Source organism: Zonotrichia albicollis, chromosome 2 (assembly GCF_047830755.1).
Source record: "Zonotrichia albicollis isolate bZonAlb1 chromosome 2, bZonAlb1.hap1, whole genome shotgun sequence".
Lineage (NCBI taxonomy): Eukaryota > Metazoa > Chordata > Aves > Passeriformes > Passerellidae > Zonotrichia > Zonotrichia albicollis.
This window is the reverse complement of record NC_133820.1, coordinates 52,178,401-52,205,733: the sequence shown is the minus strand read 5'-3', so window position 1 is coordinate 52,205,733 and position 27,333 is coordinate 52,178,401.

Genomic DNA, 27,333 nt, shown 5'->3' with positions numbered 1-27,333 from the left:
TTAAAATTCTCAAGTCTAGGGTTATAAATAAACTGTTTGAGTTAGAGATCATATATAGTAGAAAATTTTACAGGCCTATTTCTTTCTGAGGGCATAAGCACCTTCCTATGTCTACTGTATGTGAAGGTCACATTGTGCCCATTTGTGTCAATACAGAAAAAAACCTGTATGTCTAGCTGAATTCTGTGACAACAAAGCTGTAAGAGTGTGGTGCAAAAGTCCCAGAGTGGGAGGGACAAAACCAGCTGCATTCTTGGCACTTCCTCTGTTTTGGTTCTGCTCCTACACACGTACTTGAAAAATGCTGAAGGTGTCCCTTTGCACACATTTTAGAAGTGGGCCATCTGGTATCACCTTTTCAAACTCAGTTTAAGATTTGCTGCAAAAATATTTAAAAACATATCTCTAAGAATTTGAGCTAACATTTTCAAATTCAGGCTGTAGTGTCCTACTTGAGAAATGTTATAAGGCTGGGGATAGGCTGAGTGACATCTTTGCATTTCTGGACACAACATGCTTGGGCGCTGCAGTTCTGGCACCAACAGTGCAACAAGATCTTGTGTTGCTAAGATCAATAAGTATGTGGACAAAACAAAACCCTGGAACCATGCTTTCACTAAGCAGTTCAATAGCCACCTATCCTTTTTAACAGTGAAAAATACTGTGTCACTGGTGTGGCTTTTTTTTCTAATAACTCAGCTGTGGATCTTATAATTTTGCTTCTCTTGCTTAGACATCATGTTCTGTTGCTGTAGTTTGAAAATCATTTATCTTTTAATGCCACAGAGCACTATGCACTCTTTTTCAAATTCAAATTTGCTTAATTCATTTAACTAGAGAGAATCGTCTTCCTCTGGAGACTAGTGGAAGAGGTCACTTCCTTCACATCAAACATTTTAATCATTATGATTGAGATTGTCACCAGTACTTCCTGCTAAGAATGTGTCATTTTCCTACCTCTAAGTCTCTGTTACTTTAAAAGGCTATATTCCCATGGTCTTTTTACTGAAGTGTTTTCGGGTGCATTTTTATATCTTGGAGAAAATCACTGGTTTGGCTGGAGTATGTGTATGCATGCACTTGTGTGTTGGTATTACATATAGCCAGTTGCTTCCATACATTGGAGTAGAGAAGATATACTACAATAACTAGCAATAATATACCTATAAAAGAACATATATAAGTTTCTAAATGTAGTAAAGTTGGAGTAATTTTCTCGACATTTTCAAATTCTAGATAAATTGATCTATACCTTTTTGACAAACTGAGGCAGGAAAAAAACCCATAAATTTAACAAACTTCTGATACTACATAAATAGCAATAATCTAGGATATGAAAATTCTTAATACAAAGTCAAAAACTGATATTGCCCTTCAAATTTTTTTGCATTTCGTATTCTTCTCATGAGAAAAATATTTTTAACATTAGGTTGTGTTATAATTCCAGATCAATAGTATACATGCACATGACGTCAAACTTTTAATCATGCCCAAACCACATATAAAACTTTTAATTGTATTAGTTCAATGCAGATCTATTCACAGCAGAGCAAGCATGAGATGGTCTGCAAAGATGAGTAAGACAAGTGGGACCCTATTTTATGACAAATTAAAGTGAATCTATCTGAAGCACTGTGCATGAGTGCTGTAATAGCATGAGCTGACATTTCTAAATGACACAACCTATGTGGTTTCCAGTAGCATTTTATTCTTTTGAGTCAGATCTGGAAGAAGCAGAATGATTGCCTTGGGTATTATTCTATACTCTGTGTCTTTTGGCCCAAGCTGCTTGGTTTGATAGAAGTGTTGGGATCTGCACTGCATTGCAGTTGGTGATGTGGGTAGGCCCCAAAAGAATTGAGTTTATTTGTTCTACCAAACAGAGGTCAAGAGAAATCAAGATTGCTTGCCATAAATATATGAGGGAGATAAATGCCAAAGAAGGAAAAAATCAGAACAGTTTAAGCTAAAGGACAGTGTTGGCACAAGAACAAGCTTGTTTAAATATCCTTGAATGAGTTTAGACTTCAAATGAGGACAAATATTCCAGCCAGCAATAAGGTCCAGAATAGCTTTCTGGCAGCTAAGATAAGTAGGCATACAGAATATTAGCTATTGTTAAGATGAAATACAATCCATTTATGAGACTGTTTTATGCAATAAACTGAAACAAAAGAGAAAACATAAGCTCCAGAGGATTTCTTCAGTTGTCATATCACCTTCTCTCTTTCCCCTCCCAAATGACAGAGACATTGAACCCCATTCACCACACTTAACCTTTAGCATCCAGCAGAATCTGGTCCTTGCAGCTCATTGCACTGACAGTGAAGAGAAAAAGTGATGTGCAAAAGCTCCTCATTCACTAAAAGTTTGAATTGTCCTGAGCAAGTAACCTCACTCTTTGCTTTTCATCTATAAATCACAGCAAGAATCTACACTTAAAATAAGTATCTAAAGTCAGTATTATCAAATTGAGCATTGTTAACCTATTTTTCCTTTTTTCTTCAGCTCTTAAGGTATTTTTTGTACATGTTTAAACTACAATCTTGTTAAGAATTTGTCATGGTTTCAGGCCTACTGCACTAAAGGCTCTTTAGTAGCTTAATAATGTCAGTGTTTCAAAAATTTTGAATAAATACAGGAAGGTGCTATTTAACTTGCATGTGATGTTTCATGGTTTGTTAGGTCTGTGTCTTTTTCCTCATGTGGTGTCATGCGGAATAGATTAAAAACAATATATAATATATTTGCATATATAAAAATATATGTTTGCAAATAGTTCTTTTCACTGATAAACATAAAAGACAACTTTCATGATGTCTAAGTAGTCATGAGTACAACACACACTAATGGAAGACTGTCAGATATTTCAATAAAGCTAAGAAAAGAAAGTCCTTAGGACCAGCGAACCTGATGAAGCAGCAATTGCTTTGCAAGTCTATAACTGATTCTCCCCAAACTCAAGGCAAGATTTTGCAGCCTGAGTCAGAGAAATCATAAATAAATAATGACTGAAGTTCTGCTGGATAAGGAAACATTTCCAACTGTGAATGTTTAATCTCCAATTAAACTTTTAAGAGGAAAATTTTAAACCATCATAGCATTAAATTTAATAAAAGATAAAGGTCAGCATTTACCAGACTTATGTGCTTAGCTGCTTTACCCAGTGTACCTCTGCAGCATGTGTTCCTGTCCGAAAAGACCACTTAAACACCACCTCTGAACAATGGACTTGATGAGACACAAAATCTGAAGAGACACTAAGATTCTGAGCATCAGTAAAGCCACTTCTCAGTTTTGCTGTTTTTCTTTCTGTGAGGAATTTACTAGCATTTCAGCATTCTTTGTCTGCAGTGTTTACTTTGCTACTAACTACTCCTGCTGAGGCAACTCTGAATTTGTCTTGCAATACCATGAAGACTGGTTTCCTAATTCAAAACATAGAGCTACATTTGCTTTAGAGTTACCATGATACTCATCCTAGCTACTTAAGGGCATTGTGATTCTACCTTGGGAAGACTGTGCTGGCAGCACAGTGACACTGCTGAAATGTTTATAGCAGCTGAGGAGCTGGGGCAAGTGCAGATCTGTATTTCCACAAATAAAGATTGTGATATGATCAGATATGATCAGATATCTCAGAATTTTAATACTGCTCTCAGAGAAATGTGAATGCTAATGTGACTCTGCCCAGAATCAGGTGCACAAAGTGATGTGCCTCAAGTGGACAAAAATGTATTTTGACTTCAGATCACACACTTTGAACTTCTTACTACCCTCTTTAACCAAAATAATACAGTATTATCTGGCCGTGTTCCAGTAACATTGGTAATAGCTACAGGTGAAGATTTCCCAAGCCTCCCTTAAGACAGGAACTCATTTCCTTATTATTGCATAATGAAAAGTTTGTAAAACCTTTGGGAGGACAAAAAAAAAAAAAAAGTCTTGTTTTATCCAGACGGATCTTCCATCAGAATGAACATGCAATTCACTTTTAAAACCATAGCCAACCTTCAAACAGGAAGTAAAGAATAGGCTCAGAGTACTGGTGCTTCAAGAAACAAAAACAGCATGTAATGGAATTTACTTTACATGTTTCCAAAATATGAAATACAATTATCCAATAATAATTTCACCCTAACATATTATTAAATCTTGAAGCTGAAAATTAATTATTCCTTACAAGATTAACTTGAATCTAGGGGAAAAAGAAGGTGAGCTATAATCTAACAAATTCAAATAATTATGCTCTTCTTGATATACTTTTGCAAATAGCTGTGAAAGCTCTCTTGTCTTCATTATCTTCACAGGCCAAATCTATTGGTTAGCAGCCAAATATATGAAGAATTTTTTTCAGAAAATTAATTGCATTGGCATGTGTGGTACAATCGCAATACAAAGAGAAGATGCAGAGTCGCAGAATAGTAAACCAAAGCACTAAAATGTTAATTGAACTTCCTGCTCTTACAAGTCAAATCCAAGGTGGCAGAAGAAATCGAAGTATCTTTCGTAATTTTAAATGCTGTTTCTAAGACATCTGAGCCTAGAGGCTGTGCTTTGCCTTTAACTACTGACAGGCAGATGACCAAATTATTTCAGGATTAATTTCTTACTCTGGCTATCACCTTTAGGATGCAATTGACTAGCTTTGTCCTACATTCCTTTTGCATTAGTCTCACTCTGTCACCTATTAACATGGGTTACTATCTACTTTATCAGAGAAAGTCTTTCTGGAAATACACTCTATATTTACAGATGTATAAAGACTTGCAGATACTCATACAAATTTTGGCAAAATTTAGCCTTTTTCCTCCTTTTTTTAATCTGCACACAACAGCTAGGAAAATGTGGAGGAACATTTTAATCTTCATTATATCAAAAAAATACTGAAGTATTATTATAGCCGAAGTTATAAGTTCATAAGCACACAGCCACTTTTTGTAGAGAAGCCAGGGTTCCTCATTCTTCTTGAACTGCTGTGGTCACCACTCTGCCTCAAAGGAGCATCAACATATCACAGAGTTTGAAATGTCCACTTTTTTTTTTCAAATTTATGGCACTTAAGTGCATCCTAACTTTCCAGTTTCTCCATGGGAAAGATGTAAGATTTAAATAGTCATCCTGATTGATTCTTCATGCTTTCATCTTTCCTATTACCTTTGGAGCAACAAAGAATAACAATCAGTTTCCATGAGTGATCCCTTTAGCTCTAAGAATATTAAAGAGGATATGTTGGGAGTAAAAAGCCAAGCCTTTATGTCCAGGCATTGATTTTAGCCACACTCAGAACCACTTTAATTAAGCCCTATTTGAAAAGCGAACTTAGAGGTGCATAGCACAAAGTATCTGCTGCAGAATCTCTTGTTTGACCACTGATTTTATCCCAACAAAATTTAAACAAGGTGCCTAAATTAGAAATGTAGTCCTGCAAGGTGATATTATGGTAAGAGTAAGATCTTGCTGGAAGCTATATGAATAAGTTATAATTTCTTTAATATAGCAGCAGAGGAAGTATAAAGTGACTACAGTCTTCATGTATGTTCTTTTAAGAGAACCTGGGTCTAGGTTTGCAGAGTTTCTGGGCAGGAGTTTCAGTGTTAAAGGCTATTTACAGGATTTTTTGTCTTTTACTTGCTAACTTAGGAATATACTTCTTTTCCATGAAGCTGCATTTAAAATATGGTAGTATATTTCGGCTTTCAATGTTTAAAATGTTATTGTTTTGAATGGAAAATCATGAACATATTACAGTCATGTCAGCTTGCTCATAGTAGTCAATGTTAAGATATGTTGATTTATTCAATAGTTCTTTGCTGTAGGACTATCCCTGAAAGAAGGTTTATTTTAAAAGAAGAGGAAATCTTAATCCAAACTCAGTTGTATGTTTTTGTAAGGCCAGAATCGACAGTGTGGTAACACATCACTACTTCAGTCTGAAGTGTAAAAACAGTCTTCTATTCAGTGTTTTCCTTCCTATGAAATCCAATAACTGATTGATGGGGGATGGCAAGGTGGGGGTGTTGGCTTTTTTTCTTTAATGACAGAAATTAATTCAGATTTACCATATACAAAACTGACAAAGACAAGACTCAAATAGTATTATTCTAAGTCTACTAGCAGGTGTTTTAAGAGTATATAGGTTGCAACACCATTACTTTATCTTCCTCAAACCATTTCGAACCATTGGCAAAATTTTATGGACTGCTATAACTCCTCAATTATATAGCACCTTAAAATCATTATTCTTAAGCTGTACTGCTGTCCCTGCTTTTTACCATCAAGCCACAACTACCAAAGGTGGATCGGCAAGATTATTGTGGAGATGCAAGGTTCTATGGACAAATAAAATGTGTGAGCATTTATTTGGCACAATTCTGTGATGTCAGCAAACAGTTTCATTTGAACAGTTTGAGATTTCAGGTCATTAAATGATTGACACTAAAAACAACACCTGTGAGAGATGCCCAGTGATAGTATCTTTCCAAACTTTGAAACACATTCAAACATGTAATTGTGAAAGAAAAAAATTTTGAAAAGCACACTTGAAAAAGTACCAAAATTTTTTCAGTACATGCCTAAAAACTTCCTTTTATTTTTACCATGACTGCACTGGTGTTTCTGATAAGATAGAGAGTTATTTTCCTCTGCTTGTACATGGAAGTCTCATGGTAGAACCATGATCATGAAGTAACTTCTGATCATACATTTTATTCCTGCAAATACTTTGCCTCTCCCGTGAGATTTTCCATTTAATGGTAAGAAAGCAGCTAGCAGTGATGCTATTTGTTTGGAAATGAGCTGTGCAGGCTTCTCTAGATTTTGACTTCAAAACAGAAGTGTTAATGTGAAGTATATGTGCTTTACATGTATGGCTCTCCTTTGCTTCAGTCTTATACAGACTTCATCTTTTCACTACATGACAGCGGCTGAAGAAAAAGTAATTTCTGACATTTCCATAAAGTTTAAATATGTGTCTCTTAGAGACACCTCTGCTTCTCATAACTAAAAGAAAATCTCTACCTTCAGGTTGTCTTTCAAGATCTCATTTTCTCTCATCAAATTGTTCTATGGGTTCAAAAGCAACTCAACAGCAACATTAATGTTTCCAAGAACTGATGTTTCTAATAGGTATACCTCTGATTTTAGGAATCAAAGGAATGCAAAGACCAAAATTTGGGGTTGTTTTTCTTTCTTCTTTTCATTCCTCATACTGAGTAGTGGAATTATACAGAAATACAAAATCATGCTATGAAAACGGGAAGTGAACTATTCTCAACAGAAAGATGATCAGTTAAACTGAGACAAAAAATATGGTCCTATACATGTCTCCTAACTGGGACAGAAAATATGTTCTCAAGGGGAAAATGTAGAGATATTATAAAGTCAGTTTGTACTACCAATTGTGAGTTCTGCTCTTCCTTTGGGAAAGGTGAAGCAGCACATCTGGAGATTGCTTAGGCAGAGATGAGCAGGAAGGCTGGTAAGGCAGTGTCGGGTGTGGGAGAACACGTACCTGAACTACAGAATATTTCAGGGTTACGTTTTTGTTCTTTTTTTGAGGTGCTTTTAGAAGTGTGGAATAGGATTAATTTTATCAGATGCATATATAAGCAGTGTAATTCTGCATCTGAGTCTGCCATATGCTGCCTTTAATTGAATAATAGAGAAAAACAGGTTTTTCTACAGTAGATGTCTAAAATTTGATAAAAGGGAAGTTAAAGGTTATTAGTGTAGGTGAACACATTTAATGCTATAAACTTCTAAAGCTAAATGAGGTGAATCCCACATTCCCATCTTACATTTTTGGAAAATTTGTTTTCCAAAGTTTTTCAAGAAATTAAGAGTTTTGTGAAATTATTTTGGTTTCGTCAAAACTCTAATTTCAGTGAAAAAAAATGATGGAGAGCTTCGGACTAGCTCTAAATGCACATGAAATCTATACTAAAACACTTTTTAATCTAAATTTTAAAATTTTGATTAATTGGTCTTGAATTTAAACTAATTTACTTTAAACCCATGGAATCCTAGAATATTATGTATGACCTAAAGGTCATCTAGTTCCAACTCCTACTCCATGAGCTGGTACACCTTCCACTAGATCAGACTTCTCCAAGCCCCATCCAGCCTGGTCTTGTACATGTCCAGGCCTGGAGTTCCCAGAACTTCTCTGGGAAACCTGTTCCAGTGCCTCACCACCCACAAGGTAAAGAATTTCTTCCAAATATCTAATCTAAGACTACCCTCTTCCAGTTTAAGGCCATCACTTCTTGTCCTGTCACTACATGACCTTGTTTTTTTGTTTTACTGTGTAGATTTTCTGCAAATCCTTTTGAACACTGCAAGTTGTTTACTACATATTTTTTGTAATAGATGATATTTGTTATAATAATTTGTTATAATCTTTTCAGTATATATATGTTTACTTGCATTTGTAACATAGTTTTACTATTTGCCATTTTTGTGAAGGTTTTCATGTTGATTTAAAATAATATTCCTATTTTGTTCCTATTAAATTAAGTCTCCAAAACTTTACTGTTTTCAACAGTGCAGAAGCTGTACCCCAAATACCTCACTTCTTCTTAAGCTTTAACAGTGCTGCCCTTGTAGCCTGAGTTAAAAACTTGTAATTCAGCTACTCTCTTTTTCAATATCTACTTTTACCTTAAATCATCTTAATTTGCTTTACAGACAGTAGGAAGATATAACCACTCATAGCTCAGAACAGTGACCAATTTTGACCAGTGAGCAATTTAGACATTGCTTCAGAAGAATAAATTTCACTTAAGTGTCAGGCTCTGTTCACCGGAGCAATCCATGAGATTAGGTGAGATGTAATTATCAATGTCTTAGACCCTCACACTCAATTCAATTTTATAAATAGGTATTTAGAATCAACTGGGATGTCCCAAGGTATTCACCTGGTCTCCAGCTGCCAGTCCAGAACGGTGAAAATTTCTTTTACTTTGTCATATGTCAGGACCTTACAAATGGCTCAACTACTCTATTTTTATATAAATACCCTAGATGGATATTTTAGATAACTGAATTATACTCCTACTCTCATCTCTCTCAGATCTCTCCTACAGGGCTGGCTTCAGCTTCATGTTGAGATATCTACGTGTCTATATGCGGATGTGTCCATGTGAGGTAGTCTTAACTGCAGCCATCAGCTGGGGTCAAATTTATATACACAACAAAGGCTGGAGGTAGACGTTCAGCTCATCTTGAAGTAGATATTAGGGCTCGAATCAATAGATTCAGCAAATTGATCTACTGCAGGTTGAGGGAATCTTGTTTGACCATTGCAAGCTGATATGGAAATATCTGGTATCTTTCAGGTCTTGTGCCCCAAATGCCACTCTCGTGCAGGTGTACTGGATAGTCTAGCAAATGCACTCTGTCATCACTGGAAGAAAATGTAGTGAAGATATTCTTCTGTGACTTGTTTTTCTGGAAGAAAACATATAAATCCCACTCTAATTTGTGTACTCAAAATTAGTTGCGATTATAATTTTATGCTCTGTCACCTAATGACCTGGCCATTTATTTTTTTTTACTTCCTTTTAATATGCTTTTGCCTTGTTTATATTAATCTGCTCAGTGCAGTCAGATTAAGACAGGATTTTTGAGTGGTCTTAGTTTATTTTTGAGCTGAGCTATATTTCCTGCTCTAAGGCTTACTCTTAGTTACCTTCAGAGGTGAGCTCCCAAACTTGAGATAATGCTAGCCCCAGCAACAATGATCTTTTACTTCTGAGACACATTTCCTAATCGTGCTTTGAGCATGAGGTGACTGAGAAGTAGTCACCTCATCAAATAGCTCCACAACCACAGCCTAAATTTTGTCTGTAGGTATGTCCCTGTCACCTGAAGTTTTACATCATTATTGTGTTTTACTTAACACTGAAGTATAAACTACAAATGGGAGACATGACCTTACCACAATGAAAAAAACTATGCCAGTACAGTAAGATTCCTGCTCTGAGTCTTTTCTCACACTGTTGAAAAACAGATTTCACATGAGTATCCCCTCATCATTAAATTAGATTAAACTTTGTAACTCCTTTTTAAAAAATGGCTGATCATGTGTGACCTTATGTGGTACCAGGTTATTGCCTCAGAGTTTATCAGAAGATAGGCATTTGCTGCCAGGCACAGCTATCCCCAGCTGAGCGTAAACGAACACATTGTCTCCATCATACCATATTTATTGAAAATCATGGAATCATAGTCAGAAGAGATCTTAGAAATCATCAAGTTCTGTCCCTTCCAACATAGATAGGGGTATCTTCCACTAGGCCACATTGCTCAGAGCTCCACGCAGCCTAGCCTTGAACATGTCTGGGAATAGGGCTTCCACAACTTCCCTGGGAAACCTGTGTCAGTTTCTCACTACCCTCACAGCAAGGAATTTCTTACAAATACATAATCTATGTCTAGTCTCTTTCAGTTTAAAGCCATCAGCCCTTGTCCATGCCTTGTAAAAAGTCCCTTGTTAGATGCTGGGACATGCTGTAATTTTCTTTGCTTCTCCAGGCTTAAAGAAATAAAGAAATAGAAAAGACAGTGGGGGTAGAAAGAGGGAGAGTCAGATAGATAAAGTAGACTATACCCATGGATACAGTGGAAGGTCACTGGTTCTTCTTCACCCTGGGACTCAGGAGGGGAAGAGGAAGGGCAGACATGGATCCTTTCCCTGTGGTGACCAGTGACAGGATGCAAGGAAATTGACCTGAAGATGTGTCAGAGGAGGTTTATGTTGGATATTAGGAAAAGGGTCTCCACCCAAAGGGTGGTTGGGCACAGCAACAGGCTCCCTGGGGAAGTGGTCACAGCACTAACCTCACAGAGCTCAAGAAGCATTTGGAGAATACTCTCAGGCATGGTGTGATCTTTGGGGATGGTGCTGTGCAGGGTCAGTAGCTGGAATTCATGGTCCTTGTGGGTGTCTTCCATCTTAGTTTTTTCTGTGCTTCTGTGATTCTCATTGGAGAGGGTCCCAAGGTTGGTGAAGGCTTGTCAATATTTATAGATTTTAACAAAGAAATTAATCCTACTTATTTCTCTTATTCTGTTGGTTAAAGATTCCATCACTTCTAATGGTAATTAGTCCCATGCTGAGTTTTCCTCTTGTTTTTAGTCAGCGGATTTCTTCAGTCCATGGGTTGTGGTTGGTGGTTGCACTCTGCCCCTGCCAGAATTACCTTTTGTTGAGAGGGAGTTGATTTCAACACAGTTTCTGAATTGGCTTTCCTTGTGGTCCATAAATTCTGCATTCTTTTTGTCCATTATCAGTAATGCATCCTTTGCCCCACTCCCCCCCCTCCAGCTTTATTAACATTTGAACAATAGCGCCACCTTTATCTTATCTCAAGCTCCTGTCACAGTGGCTTAGAATAGTCCGAGTTCCATGGAGGCATATTTGAGATTACTGCAGTGGCTGCAGATGTGATCTGTCTCATAACTTGGGCTGGTCTTTGTTTGACTCTGATATGTGTATGAGCACTTGCTTCCTCTCAGTGTTTGTCACAGTGGGAATTCTTGTCTGTATGCATTACCCAGGATGTGCCAGCCAGACATTGCCTCTGCCCAGCCCAGAGTTAGCACCATCCTGTCATTCCAGTCTATGCTTTTCTCTTGGCAAAGTGGCCTCAACAGTGTTTGAGAAAGGCAACACTGCATTTTAAGTCCCTAGAGATGGGTCTTCAGTCTGCAGGGCATTGACATGGTTCTGCAAGGGTATCTCAGGCTTCAGGAAAAGTCTTTTCCTCCTGTAGGTCCTTGAAATCTCAAAATAGATTTGTAGGGGGAAAAATTTCTAAAGCTTTTTGAAATTCTACTAAGACAACTAAACAGAAAACTTTGGATTGATGCGCAGTTTATTTTCTGACTGAAGTTTCTCCAGAACTGTGTGTTCCCCACTGTGCAAATTTATTACTCGCAGCCTTTGGGACTTGTTTGTTTCCCTTGCAGTTTATGCTGCTGACTATACTTCAGCTATGCCATCTGTTGTTCTTCTTTCCTCTTTCTTAGTGTTTCTTTTTCCCTGTGTCCTCATTCCAGGCTACATTAACTGCTCTGTGTCTCAAAGGGTATTTAGGAACTTTCAGCTGTATTCTGCTACTGTCGAGCACAGTGCTGGAGAACGCTGAGTTCCTTTTCACATCCTCCAAAAAGCATGAAATTGCTTCAAAATATAAATTATTTTTAGTCTTCTGCTGGGTATCTTCATCTATACTTGGTTCTTTCACCTATATTGCAAAATGTATGAAGGTTTCTTCTTTCTACCCCATGGACAGATTTTCCTATCTCAGGATTGACAGCTCTTGAAAAAGAAGGAGTTTTTGTCAGAGTTAGGATTTTTTTAGTTCTTATTCACTGAAATAATCTAATGCAAGAGAATTCTTAGCTTTTATTTAAAAACATATTTCCAGATCCTTTGTTTGAGAAGATGTAGTGGAAATTTTGCCACAAATAAACCCAGTATGAACATGGGCTGGAAGATTGGAACACTGAATCAATTACTGACAAGGAAAAATTTCTTAATTCTCACAATTTCTAAAGAAATAACACAATTGAATAATTTAAAAAAATATTACAGATGTTTATTATCCACGTTTTAAGGAATACAAATCTGTTCTCAGGTGTAAATTTTGAGGGACAGCTGGAATAAAACTGAATGATTTTAATTTTTTGAGATTGAATTGGCATCACACAATGTATACTCTATATTTAGTCTTACACAGCTTGCTTTTTAAAGCAAGCCACAGTCACTTTAAACACTTGCGAGTGCATGGAGTGCTGGGACACTGTGTTAGTGGGGTAATGTGCATTTACTCTATTGTTTGGATTCTTGTGTATGCTTTGTACCTTATATCCTCTGTGTACAGGTTTATTTACCTATATGCAGTAACTAGGGTGACTTCATGAATCATAGTTTAAGTAAGAGGGAGAACACACTGAGCTGCTTTAATAAGGAGATACTAAATAAAGAAGTACTTATTGTGTATATAGCTGCACAATAATAAATTTATGTTACAAATAAATACTCTGCAGTTTTGCAGAGTACCACATTTTCTTGCTTTCTTGCTAATAAACTACTATTTTATATTGAAACTCCAGTGTTTGGTGAGAGAACTCTTGGCACAAAAAGCCTGATCCATTCATACTTTCTATAATGACACAAATAGCAACTGATAAATTGCAAAAGATTTGCCACCTGGGCAGAAAAACAAATTATATGAAAGGATATAACATGTACTTATGCTATTAAAAGGGTCTTGTACTGTCGTGTGGACCTTTTTAATGATTATTTGATTGGTTTTTATTGTAGATGTGGAGGTTGCTACCCTTTAAATAGCATTTTTCAGATATTCAATCATATGTGTTGAAATGAGCTCCCTCAGCAGAAGAGGTCAGCAAGTGTATTAATGCAAGCATTAGAAAACTTGATCATTTTAACACGTCAAACTATTTATACTGAGTATATAATGTAAGCTCTGCTACACTGTAAATTATTGTCTTCTACCTTTTGAATATGGCAAGCAGTTGATAAAGCCCTCTGAGGAATTTGCCACCCCTCTGCTTATCCATCTGTCCTACCATCTCTGGCTTTTGGAGAAACAGCTGTCTTTAAATATTATACAGTAATCTATGCCAAAGGAATGCATGCATTACTGGAGCTAGTATTGTCTTGTGCATCCTAAAAGTGATTAATTTTTAACAGGTTTCAAGAGATGCATTCATTTATCCAATAGGCTGAATAATAAGCATGGACTGTGGAAGGTAGATTACCTCCTGTTTTTTCAGTTGTTAAGTAGCTGATAAATCCCCATGGAAAAGTAAAATATTTATCCTGCAGTTTCTGTCAGTGTCGCACAAAATCACAAATGCCATTCATAATGAAGAAATAGTAGCAATGTCATACTGTTTTGAGCAAATGCACAGTGGATAAACTTCAAAGCTCAACAGTTAATTCCAATAGGAAAATTAGATTTTTTGAAAATTGAAATAATCCTGTTAGTATGCTACACCATACAATCCATAGTATTTACATACTGCTGTTATTGAATCAGTGGTTTTCAGTTTTGTGGTTTAACAAGTAACAGGAGCTATGAAACACTGAAGAGAGAAAATAATTGCTCAAAATATGACACCTATACTCACTTGAATGGGATTCACTATGTCTAAAGGTGGAACTTGACTACCAAACTTAGGCAGTTGGGGATTTTATACAAAGTCAAGGGTACTTCCAACTACAGCCTTCATCTATCACTAGAGAATAACATGAATCTCCCACAGACCTTGAATCATGCTTTTGACTCTTGTGTAAATGCCTTAGGTGCACTAGGGCACCTTATATGCCATTACAGAGCTAACAGTTTATGAATGTTGATCTAGATGACCGTAGTATAGATATCTGCCCTTGACCTAGTCATCCTATTTTACTGTTCATGGAAGAAAGAAGACAAAAAAATATTAGGGCATTATTTGAATTACTGTGCTGTATGTAGTGAACTGCCTGCTAAAATGCTTATTGCTCTTTGCTGTATGAGGAGCTCAGATGCAGATTTACACATGGTCAGATGAACTCCAGGCTTTCTTATGAATAAATGAAAAGTGCTGGTTGAAAATATTAAAGCATTGGCAATCTAGATCCCCTTCTTGATTGAAAAGGTAATCCAGAGAAACTCTAATCTCACAAAGCTTTAGCTTCCTGGTCACTTTTGGAAAGAAACAGATCAATTCAATTACTCGATTAGCATGAAAAAATGTGATAACATCCACTTATACTATTCACTGGGCCCTTATTTCATCCAAGTGGTTATTGTGCTTGGATCCCTGAAGTGTGCTGCTATTCCTTTTGAAAGAAAATTAGTGGGCAGCAGACAAGAGAGTAGTAAATTACCTTAATCTCCTTTTAATTACAAATGTGCAGTTCCTGCAGACAGGCATTGGTGAGTGGATTTTAACACTAGAGCAGCACAAACCTGTTGCGCACATTAGAAATTGAAAGGTAAAATTGCTCTTGCTTGGGCAAGACAGGCTTGTTTTTTTTCTCAGCAAAAAAACCCATACTTTAGTACAGCTTTCTTATCTTCTTGTCAGTGGGATCCTTTCCTGGAAACTGTCAGTGTGATGGCTCTTCCTAATATGAATACTTAAATAATATTTGACTCTTAAAGCACTTAGTGACTGTACTGCTTTTGACTGGGACAGAGTTAAATATATTCATGGGGCTATGATTTGTGCTGAATACAGTGTTGATAACGTAGGGATGTTTTCAATACTGCTGAGCGGGGCTTACACAGAGTCAAAGCCTTTTCTGCTGCTCACCCTACCCCACCAGTGCAGAGGCTGAGGGTGCACAAGGGACTGGGAGGGACTCAGCTGGGACAGAAAACTCAAACTGACCCAAGGAATGTGCCATAATTTATAACACTACACTCAGCAATAAAACTGGAGAGGAGGCTGTCAGGCTGGCATTGTTCTGGAACTAGCTGGGCATCTGTTGATTGGTACAGAGCAATTATTTTCTTTTTCATCACCCATTTTCCTTGGAGTTTCCTTCCCTTCCCCTCTTTTTCATTTATTTATTTATTTATTTTAATTAAAATTAAAAGCCATGGGTTAATATACCAACAGTTTAATAATTAAAACAAAGTGAAACTGTATAATGCTAATACTATTAGTAGTGATATTTGCAAGGAAAAGGAGAGAGAGAGAGAGGGGAAAGTAAAGCACAAGAAGATTGAATGATGCACAACACAGTTCACCATCTGCCAACTGATGCCCCATCCATGTCCAGCAGTGATCAGTGCCTTCTGGCCCACTGTCCCCAGTTTATAAGGTGAGCATGACATTCTGTAGTGTGCAATATGAGTTTGGCCTGTTTGGGTCAGCTGTCCCTCCCAGGTTCCTTCCCAGCTTCCTGTGCCCCCTCTTGCTGGCAGATTACTGAAAAGTCCTTGATATATGGTAATCACCACTCAGCAACAACCAACACACCAGTGTGTTATCATCATTATTCCTACACTGAATCCAAAATACAGCTCAGTACCAGCTACCAGGAAAAAGAAAAATCTAACTCTAGCCCATCCAGCCAAAATGTGGACAGCTGACTAGGAATTAAACCGTGACACTGATCTTAAGTTATAGGTTGGTTTAAAGCAAGTCATATTCACTGAAGTCACTCCAATAAATTCTCTAATTTGAAACAGAGCATTAGATTTGATTGCCCTGTTAGTTTGTTCAGATTATGAATATCTCTGGAGTAAAACCATGTTTTATACAGCATTGAATACACATAAAACAAATAATGTGTTCTGATTTGTTCCTTGGTCATCAGGTTTACCTGTTTAACTAGTAAACAACTGCCTTTTGATGATTATTTACAACGTTGGACAGAAAGTTTAAATATGATATTTTCAGTGTGATTAGACTGATTTACTGGGGTGGTCAAGCAATAATTAAAAAAAAAAAAAAACATCAGGGGAATTTCAGGAAGATTTCAATTGAAATTCCAGGTAGATTCCTGAAAATGCCTAGTCTGATTAATTTCTGCTGCATATTCCCAGCAGACCTAGAGTTAAGAACTTCAAGAGGCTTTGGGATAGTATATCTGGTAGCTGCTTTAGCCTAATGTATACTATTACATGAAATTCGCAGAATGTTAGCTGGCTGCTTTCTAGCTCAATTGTGTCCTAATACACCAGCTCAGCAATTCATTCAAATTATCCCTTTAAGGAATAAGGGCATAGATAAAATTGTACACTGTTAATTTAGCCATTTTTTTTTTCTCAAAAGCTACACAGAACTTAAAGGGATAAAATAATTAGATGTAAATTGACATTCATATTTATATATAGTTAATTAGAATCCTTTTTTTATGTTCTTAATTTATTTTTGACATCATAACCTTTTAAAAGCCTGTCTAAAAATGCCGAAACCTAATAAAAGCATTCATTATAATATAAGAAATTTTTATTTTTTTATTTACTCATACCTTGATTGTTAGGCTGACTGGTACATTTATATTATACATATCTTTGATAGCCATTCTATTTAAATATAGAAATATTAATTAGCAAAGGTGCTTGCAAAACATATAATAAAGGGAGTTTAGACAAGTCCTGTAAAATATGCAGTCTGTGACTCCAGATATTAAATAAATTTTAAAAAGTTGTAGGTAAAACAAATAGAACTTCAAAATATTGTAAATACAAACAACAAAAAAATTCATGTCTGTCATTTTTATTGTGAGTCTGCCTTTTTTTTTCTGGAATTTTCATTCTGTCTAAGCTTCTTTTCACGATATTCAAGTGGCTGCTGGACTCATGCAAATCCATTTTACAATTTATGACCAAGAGAAGGGTGTTACCTAGTTATAGTCTCTGCAGTGGATTCCTACACGTACCACTATATTAATGTGATTTTCATTCAGACCCAAATAATCCCAGACAGAAATACTGGACACTACACCACAGAAGCAATCTTCTTTTTTATTTTTATGTTAGCAGGTATGGAAATATTATACTAGTAAGTCAATGGAAGGATAGGCTGTCCCTTTTGTCCCCATGAATCAAGAGGTCATTCAATTCGGTTTTAGAAATCTAGAAATGAATTATGATCTCCAATAAAGATTTATGAGTTTACTATGCAAATATTTTAGGCCCTTAAATCATCACTATTAATTGCATTTTACTTAATAAAAGCAATGTTGCTGCATGTTTTCAAAAAATAGAAAATGTTATGTTCTTCATATGTTGCGTATCACACCCAATGACTGAAAAAATGAATGAATGCAAAAGAGACAAAAACATTAACAATACAAACAAAAAAATCACCATTATAGTTACATGTTCATGAAGCCACTACATTTTCGGAGGTACAAAAAAATGTTCATCTCATTCATCATTTAAAAATATCCATAGTATTAAAAGAGTGCAAAAAAAAGCCATGCTTATGACAATAATGTTTCAGTATTTACTTTGATAACTGTCTCTGTGAGATACTGAGGTGGAGATTCTTTTATAAGTATGTGATCTGGTCTAACAATATTCAGGGAGGGTAAATAATATGATTAAGCTGGGGTTTTTGACAGTGATGGCACTTTGACCAAGGATTTTGTCTTTAAAGATTAAAATAGTGATCAAAATGGCCTCATGGAATATGTACCTTGTCAAATAAACGTGGGTTCTTACTGCAAAATAGGTTTGGTTGATAATGGCAGCAGATAACTGCATTGACATAATGCAGTTATACTTCTATAAAGCAGTTCTCCTTGTCTTTCTTCCTTCTGGTGAAGATACTGCTATGCAAAATCAATGAAGCTTATATATCAGCTATGAAAGATGTTTTAGAAAGTAATTACAAATAAAGTATCAGCGTCAACAGGATGCATAATCAGATGACGCTGAAAATTAGTTCTTGCTTTTCAACCTCTTCATCAATTATCTGATTGAATTTGCTGATCATGGATAATTATTGAGCAAGAAATAATGGGCAAAGACCGACTCAACTAAATTGTATTGCTGAAGGAAATTACTTTTCTTTGGACAGCACATGTTTAACAAAGCCAAATGATAGGGCATGCAGCAAGGAACAAAGTGTGTAGCTCACACTTTCAGGATGAGAAATGGCATCCTGGTGTTCAGAAAACTGTTGGACTTAGAGGAAATAATATATAAGTGAACATGAGCTCCCTGAGCAATACTACAAGCTAAGTAGGTGAGCATGTTTTTAAATGCATTACTGGAAAAATATTAAATAGAAGTGAGGAGGCTGTATTTGTGTATAACACTTGAGAGACTTTTGCTAGCATGCCTACATGCATTTTTTGGTGATTGCCTTTAGAAAGGATATTGATATATTAAAATAATTTAGAGAAAAATTACAAGGGAAGGTCAAGATTTAGGAAATTAGCAAAATATACACAAGATAACAGTTGTCTACAAGTTCATATGTGGAAAAAATTGATTCTGATAGGAGACAGAGCTTGGACACATTTAAAAAGTTTATGATTGGAAAATAGATAATTCAGAAGGCAAACAAGAATCACCTCTTAAAAACATAGATTCATGTAATCATTGAGATTGGAAGGGACCTCTAGAGGTTATCTAGACTGCTTTCCTGCTCAGAGCAGTACTAACTTAAAACTAAGATCACTTTGAGCAAGGCCTTGAACAATCAAATTTGAATGTCCCTGAGGGTGAAGGTTTCTCAGGCTTGTTAAGCATCCTCTTCCAGCCCCTACCCATTTACTCTGCAATTTTTTTCTTATATCCGACTGAAAATTTCCATGGCTTATAGCCATTCCTTCTCATCTATAGATTGTGTAGCAATGAGTGGAATCTGGCTCCATAATATTTTTTATTTCCTCTACATAGTAAAACGAGAATTTAGCTACATATTTAACACTACCATAATTGAAAATTAAATGCGATTTGGTGAAAAGGAAATACTTCTATTTTGCAAGTGAATTGGATGGGATATCCAAGAGGTTTAGGGTTTATATAAATCATGGGCCTGATGCAGGAGTTGCTGGATGAAATTCTGCGATTCCTACAAATTAATTTAACTAAATTCAATTTTGATTTACTGTAAAAGTTCATGCTGGACATTGAACTCATGATGCTATGAAGTCAATCAATTGCAAAAATTGTCTGGTTGAGTAATTAACAGAATTAAAATGTTTCTGGATAGCAAGGAATAAAGTCCTTCCCTGTCCTATTAGTGATGCTCTTAATTTTCCCAATGTTGCTGAGCTAATAGATTCACAATTGATTTGGACTCTTATTTAGTAGCCTTGGTACTGGTATTTGCAATCTTATGGAGATTAAATTATAGGCTTGGAGCATAATGTTGGGACGGTACTTACCTTCCTATATATGTCTATAGGACCGACATTCATACCTTTTCTGGATGCAGAATACTCTTTTTAATCAGTGAAGAGAGAAAAAGGTATTTCTAATGAAAAAAAAAATCATGGACCAGAAGCTCAGGCTAATTTTGGTGAGATTAATTTTGCCTCAAAGTGCCTTCTCCTATCCACTGATCAGGAAAAAGAATATAGGTGAATGATTCAGGAGCTGATATGGTACTCATCTAAGTAAGTAGCTTAAATTGTGTGAGATGGGTTCTGAGAAAGACTGTGTGAGAAAATAAATATTCATGAAGAAAATATACACATAAACTCTGAATTCTTAATTCACAAACTTAATCATTATATGATTGTTCTCTCCTAAAAAGAGCAACAATGATGATGAAAGAACTAAAGGGCATGACATATGAGGGGTGGCTTAAGATACAGGTTTGTTCAGCCCAATGAGGAGACTGAGGGGTCACCTCTTTGCTGACTATCACAAGATGATGAGTGGAGTGGGAGGTGCTGCTCTTTCTGGTGTTGGGTAATAGCCACAAGGGGAAGGCTGAAAACTGTGTCAGGAAGAGTTCAAATAGGACATAAGGAAAAAGTTCTTCACTGAAAGTATGAACAACAATGAGAAAAAGCTCCCCAGGTAAGTAGTCATGGCCCCTAGCCTCTCACCGCTCAAGATGTTTTTGGACAACACTCTCAGACATATGGTTAAGCTTTTAGATTTCCCTGTGTGGGAAATCTAAAACTGTGTGGAGTTTTGAATTGGACTTGATAACTCTTGTGTCCTTTCCAGCTCAGGATTTTCGACAATCCCATTAATCTAATCTTTCGAGATCATGTATTTGGATAGATTGACATTTCAGCTGCTATTTATATTTCATGGCCCACAGTGACATTTTGAATAGAGACTTTTCTAGTGCATGTACAGAATTGTACTTCTTCAGGTTTTTATCATAATTTTTATGTATAGGCTGGTAATTATCACTCTGAGTATTTCAGTATTTCTATCTAAAGGCAGAATCAACCCTTTCATTCATTTGATACATTTTCGCAAATGTTAATTCAGTTTTGCTGGGGTTTAGTGGGAGATCAATTTCTGCTTCAAATGCCTACCTTAACTAAAAATGTCCCTTATTTTCTAGAATATCTTAAATCTTATATGTTTCTGAGATTAAAGCTGAACATTTATATATATATATAAAACTTAACATTTATATAAGGTAGTGAATTTGGGACTTTGTTCTGTGTTTGATTAATATTTTTGAGGCTTTTCTTGTTTAAAAAATGATTGCCTCATAAATATTCTGTTTCATGGACCTACAAACCAATATTTACATTTACAGTCTGCAATTAAATTCCTCCTTTCAAAAAACTTGCATGTTGCAGATCAATAACTTAGCCATGTATCTTTCCCAACATGAAGATAATAGAGTATTAAAGAAAGTTTTTGTAAAGTTATAGTTTATTCAACATACAAATCCATGGAAATAAAAAGCCTATTGTTTGTATTTAAGGACTCATTTAATGTGATTTTTTTTATTGTGTACTTGATTTCCAAGGATTATCCTTTAAAACTAATACAGTTCAAAAAATAATACAGTTATGGATCATGATTCATACATAATTAACTGTGAACATTCTTCAAAATTTAGTAAGTAAAGTTAACTTGAAATTATAATAGGCAACAGTTTAAAACATAGATTTTTTATAAATATTTAGACGACTGTTCAATTAAGTTTTCACTGTTTTCACTGTACAATGTATAAGTGAATAGTCATTTTGTACCTAGGTAACACACACATACATATATAACAGAAGTGTTGCTAAGATTCACCTCAAATATGCAAAACCAAAGATTAAAAACCTAGCTTTAACCACCAAAATGTATAAAAGATTACAATTGAACAACCAGCTTTCTCTTCTCTGGACATGCCCAATGCACCTTTTCTTTAACTTTCTGTTTTCTTAGAAGCACTACACTAAAAGTGGAGATGTTAACCATTGTATTTGAGGGGTGCCCTGATGAAGGAAGGAATGATGAATCTGACTCCATGTTCTCAGAAAGCTAATTTATTATTTTATTATACTATATTATATTAAATAACACTAAACTATACTATACTAAAGAATACAGAAAGAATACTTACTGAATGCTAAAAAGATAATAATGAAAACTTGTGACTCTCTCCAGAGTCCCGACACAGCTTGGCACGGATTGGCCAATGAGTGAAAACAACTCACTTGAATCCAATGAAACAATCACCTGTTGGAGAAACAATCTCCAAACACATTCCAGATGAGCAAAACTCAGGAGAAGCAAATGACATTATAGTTGTCTTCCTTTTTCTCTGAGGCTTCCCAGGAGAAAAATCCTGGGTAAAGGAATTTTTCAGAGAATGTGAATGCCACAGTTAATTTTATTAGAAAGGGTATTACTACTAAATTGCAACTCTTTCTTGCATTCCAACAGAAGACAATAATGAATAAAAAAATATTTTTGTGGAAAGTACCCTGCTGCTACTTCTGTCTGCTTTCCTGTTCCCAGTGTAGATGATGACTGGTTCTTACCTTCTGTCTCCCTCTGCATATCAGAGGCCTCCTCTGTATTTCCACATCATCTGATTCTGGTGCACCCTTTCATGATATTTACTGCATTTTCTCCTTTCTCTTATCCTCTGCCCTGAACTTAGAGACAGAGAATGGGACTTTGTTAACTGGGGAGTTGAAAGGCACTCTCCAGGGAGAATAATCAAAACATTTGTGTATCCTTGCTATTTCAGAGCCTGTGCCTAAGTATCAGAGTTCTGACACACTGTCTACCACCTACCCATTGGACTGTGTCTGCAGGTGACAGGTATAGTTTCAGAAGCTTTACATGCTACATAGTTAAGTCCTGGATAGACCATGGAAATAGTCTTTTGGGACTGTGATTAATTATATTTTGGTTGCAGTTATTATAGGTTATACTTGTGAGATACAGCTCAAATGTTGAATTGATATCTTTTTACTGAAATGTATTAAGAAAGCAGATTACTGAACCATCTGTCAGGCAATATTCACGTAAGTTCATCACTAGGCATTTAAATACACACCTTATCTTCAAAACTTTTCTTTGTTCTTCCTAAACTCTACCTGATTTAACAAAGAATTTGTTGTTAAAGCAAGCAGAAGTGTACTCAAACAAAGGTGCCTCTGCAAGTATATCAGCACACTGGGATTTTTTCACTTTCAAGGGTAACTTCACAATTAAACAGCTTTAGTGCATTCTATTACATGGACCAGAATGGTCATCAGTCTGTCCTGTATAACATCTTGCATGCTACACAGTCATGAATGTTTGTTACACTGCCAATTAATTTGTAATGATAATATTTAACAAAAGATGATTTTTCCAGCTGGAAGCAAAGTTATTCCCTATTCCCTATCCTCCCTAACACAACTACCATCATGTCCCTTGAGCCAGTATCATGAGATCTTTATCATCTCAAAACAATGTTAAAAATAAGCAGATGGGAAATCATTTTAATTTCTTATCTGGAGGATAGCATCTCCCAGTAGTGCAACTGCCCTCCTAATATTGGACATTGGCATCAACATAACAGAAACCTGCTCCCAATGTGTGACACTTTCTGTATGCCCTTGTTAGAGGTCTTTTGTTTCCCTCCTTTATTCAGTGTTTCATCATGACAACTGAAAGTGGCATTTCAAAAGCCGAGAGGATTTTACATAACAGGACCCCTATTGTCATTCTTCATTTCCTTTCAATTTGAGCACGTTTGCTGCATTTTCATTATGTAGGAGATCATGCAGCATGTCAGCACACAAAGTCTGTTCCTTCCTGCTGGCAAGGTACATGAAGAGTAAGTCTCAGGGCCAGAGAGTTATTCTTGCACAGAATACAGAAATGCCTTTTATTAATGGAGGCTAGCAGCCTGTGCCAAAAACTAGCTTGACATGGACAAAGGACGAAAATAAACAAAAGCTTATGAATTTTGTTATATAAAATATTCATTGTGACAACAATGCAACAATGCAATGACATAGAGAAGATGCAAAAGAAAGCCAACTGACTACATTAACTGGCACAAAGGACCTACAACTATAATAGAAGTTTGAGGCTCATGTCTCATCCATCACCTCTTAAACAGGTTGAAAAAAGGGCACATAGGTATGGTCAGAGCTTGGAGAAAATTTTGGGGAAATACTTCTGAGAAGAGGAAGATTATTAAGCTTCTACATTTCTCTGCAGCTTCTAGCTTTAGGATGTAAAGACCTCCATGACCACCAGTTTGATGCTCTAACAGGACTAAAAATGGGCAGCACATGGAAGTGCTGAAATAATTGAAGCCCTGCTGAGAGTCCCATGGGATCTACTTTACCCTTGCTGCACTTGTGAATTCCTTTCTATTCTTCTGCTTCTTCTTCACTAGGAAAAAGAAAAAAATCTGACTGTTTAACCAGCAGCACAGGAGCAGGTGGATTCTGTTTCACTATAAAAAGAAAAAAGCCCAAACAGAGTATCTCAGATTGAGGAAAATGGAGGAAGAACCAAAGTATAAAGACAAAATCTGTTTTCAAGGCCCTAATAGTCTGAAATATAAACATAAACACATGTATCCTTCTATGTCTTCTGTATTTCCTTTATTTTCTCTTTGAATTTGCCTTTGACTGTCTTGACAAATAAGAAAGGTAAATCTAAGTAGCAGAACTATCATGTTCTTACCTGATAAAATGATAGAAAGTATGACAGAAATCCTCACCCTCTAAAGGGAATTTTGATATTTTTTGATTTATTGAACTTCAGAGCCATCTCAACATGCTTAAAACTGCCTTCTGATCACTTTCTTTGTCTGATCTACCTAACACATATACACTTTGTAATTTTCCAAACTTTCAAAAATGCACATGTATGCTTGCCATCTCATCCAGAAATATGAATCATATTAAACATAAATATGTCTGTTTAATGTTGTAGTAAAATAGGATCATATTTTTGATAGTATGGTCTGCCAATACCTGTGATAGCCAGATTACCAAAAATTATATTCATACAAGAGAAGTCCCTAATCAAAAATAATTTGTGCCTATTTTCCTTGATGGCACCAATGTACTGACCAAAGGGTGAATCACAAAATAATAGATTGGTTTGGGTTGGAAGGGATCTTAAAGATCATCTGTTTCCAAGCACCTCTGCCACAACAACACCTTCCACTAGACCAGGTTGCTCAGTTCTCTATCCAAACTGGCCTTGAATATTTTCAGGTGTGAGGCAGTCACAACTTCCCTGGGCAACCTGTGCCAGTGTCTCAACACCATCACAGTAAAAAATGTCTTCAGAATATGTAATCTAAAATTATCCTCTTTCAGTTTAAAGCCATTTCCTATTGTCCTGTCACAGCCCTCATAAAAAGTCCCTCTTGGCCTTCTTGAAGAGAAGCAATAGAGTGAGGCATGTGTTTTCTTCCTATCCATTAGATATATAGGAGCATTCCTTAGTAAGGCAAGTTTCTTTCTATTGATACATGTACTGGGATTTTCCCAGGTTATTTATAAAAATGGTCAGGCAAGTACAACCTGGCCCTGAAACAGCGGATTAAAGATTTTATTGCTTAAGGATTTCAGATTGCAAAATGAATTTTGGTGTATAAGTACAACTCTAAATATACACAATATAACGAAAATATTTTGTGGTCCCAAACTAAATATCCTGTAGTTTCCACAAAAGTCTCTACACACTGTTTCCAGATGATCTTCAGTATCTTTCAAAAAATAGGCTGAGGAAAGCAGTAGATAAATCTAGCTTGTCCCAATCCATTTTATATACTTTTGAGGTTTTTTTTTTAGTTGTTTGGTTTTTTATTTTACTTTACTTTATATCTTTAGTAGCCAAGTCCAAGTCAGCCATTGACCTCAGATTAATGCTGGCTAACAAAACTGCAAATATCCAGGTAACACATCTTTATTTCCTTCTAATTAACTACAACACACTCAATAATTTCACTTTTCATTCAGAATTTTACAATAAAAAAGAGTTATTTTTTTATTTGAAATTTCAGCACCTACACAAGTATAATTAGTGGAGATACTTGGATTTCATTTAAAGAAAAGGGCTCAAGTGTTTCAATGGACTACTACTGAACTATGTATTTTCAAGTGCATCCCAAAATCTCAAAAAGGAAAACTAGCAGCAAAGAAAGCCAGGAAGTATTTTTTTTTAATAAAACTATATTGTAATATTTATTATCAATATATTTTATGTATATTATATATATTTTTAAGACTGATCATTGAAAAAAATTATCAATCCTTTCATGTAGTACATGAAACAAAAATTAAGACCTTGTAAAACATATTCGCCTCTCTTTAACTTCTGTATTTTGCAAATCATGACATTTTTCTTAGATGCTGCTAATCTGTGTATCTCTTCTTTTACTTTCGTCACTGATTATCTGACAATGGAAATTATCTGGAATTGTTTATCTCTGTCTCACTCTAATTAAATTTTCCAACATCTCTTTTAAAAAATCTGATTTGCGCTGGTATACATGAAAAACTAAAAAGTTTGGAAATAGCTATTTGAAAAACAGTGTGTCAATATATATGGTCGTACACAACTCTGCTTTTGCCTCTAATATTTCCCTCAACGGGGTTTTTTTTTTGGTCCAACTGTGTTACCTTAGTTTAGATTCCTCCTCAGATTCTCTCTGAACCCAGTGTCATTTTTTTTCTCAACATTTTGGTGTTGCATGCTGCTTTTCCACTCAAGCTTTTTTTAACTGAATCAATATGGCAGCAATCTGCTTTACCCTTCAGTAACCACTATGTTTATAAATACTGAACCACCAAGTCAGAATGAGGAGAAGAACTTTTCCCCATGTTATTAATTATGCTGCTTTCAGTGGTGTTTTATTTCTACAACAGTGATAAAATTTTCAAATGCAGGAGTACTGTCAACTTAAAAGAACTGCATTTTGTGAAGATATTTCATTTTATATATAAATTTCTAAGTCTGGGAAAAAACCTCTGGTGGATTTACAATTAGTTCAAACTTATTTTTTCACCATCCCTGGTTGCTAATACAGTCTTCCAAGCAATTTATATGCAAATATCTATTGATACAAAGGAGAGTGAATGAGGAAAACAGACAAGCTACACAACATACATTACAGTATATTTTCTTAAAAGTACTCCTTTCAGCAAAAACAGTAGAAAGAAATAGCAGCATCAGTGTCTTTGATGTAGGACCTGTTGCTCTGTTTCCACATCACTGCATCAGAGAACAAACTAGGGGGCATGTAGAGTTTTTGGTCAGGTGAGCTGCGGTATCTTTGTATGTTTGTACAAGTTCTCAAGCCACATTTGGTCAGTCTACACGGCAGCTGTGGTCACCTGCAGGAGCCACATTGTCCCTACAGGCTGCATAACTCCTAATGCAATTAGGTTTAGGGTTAGCC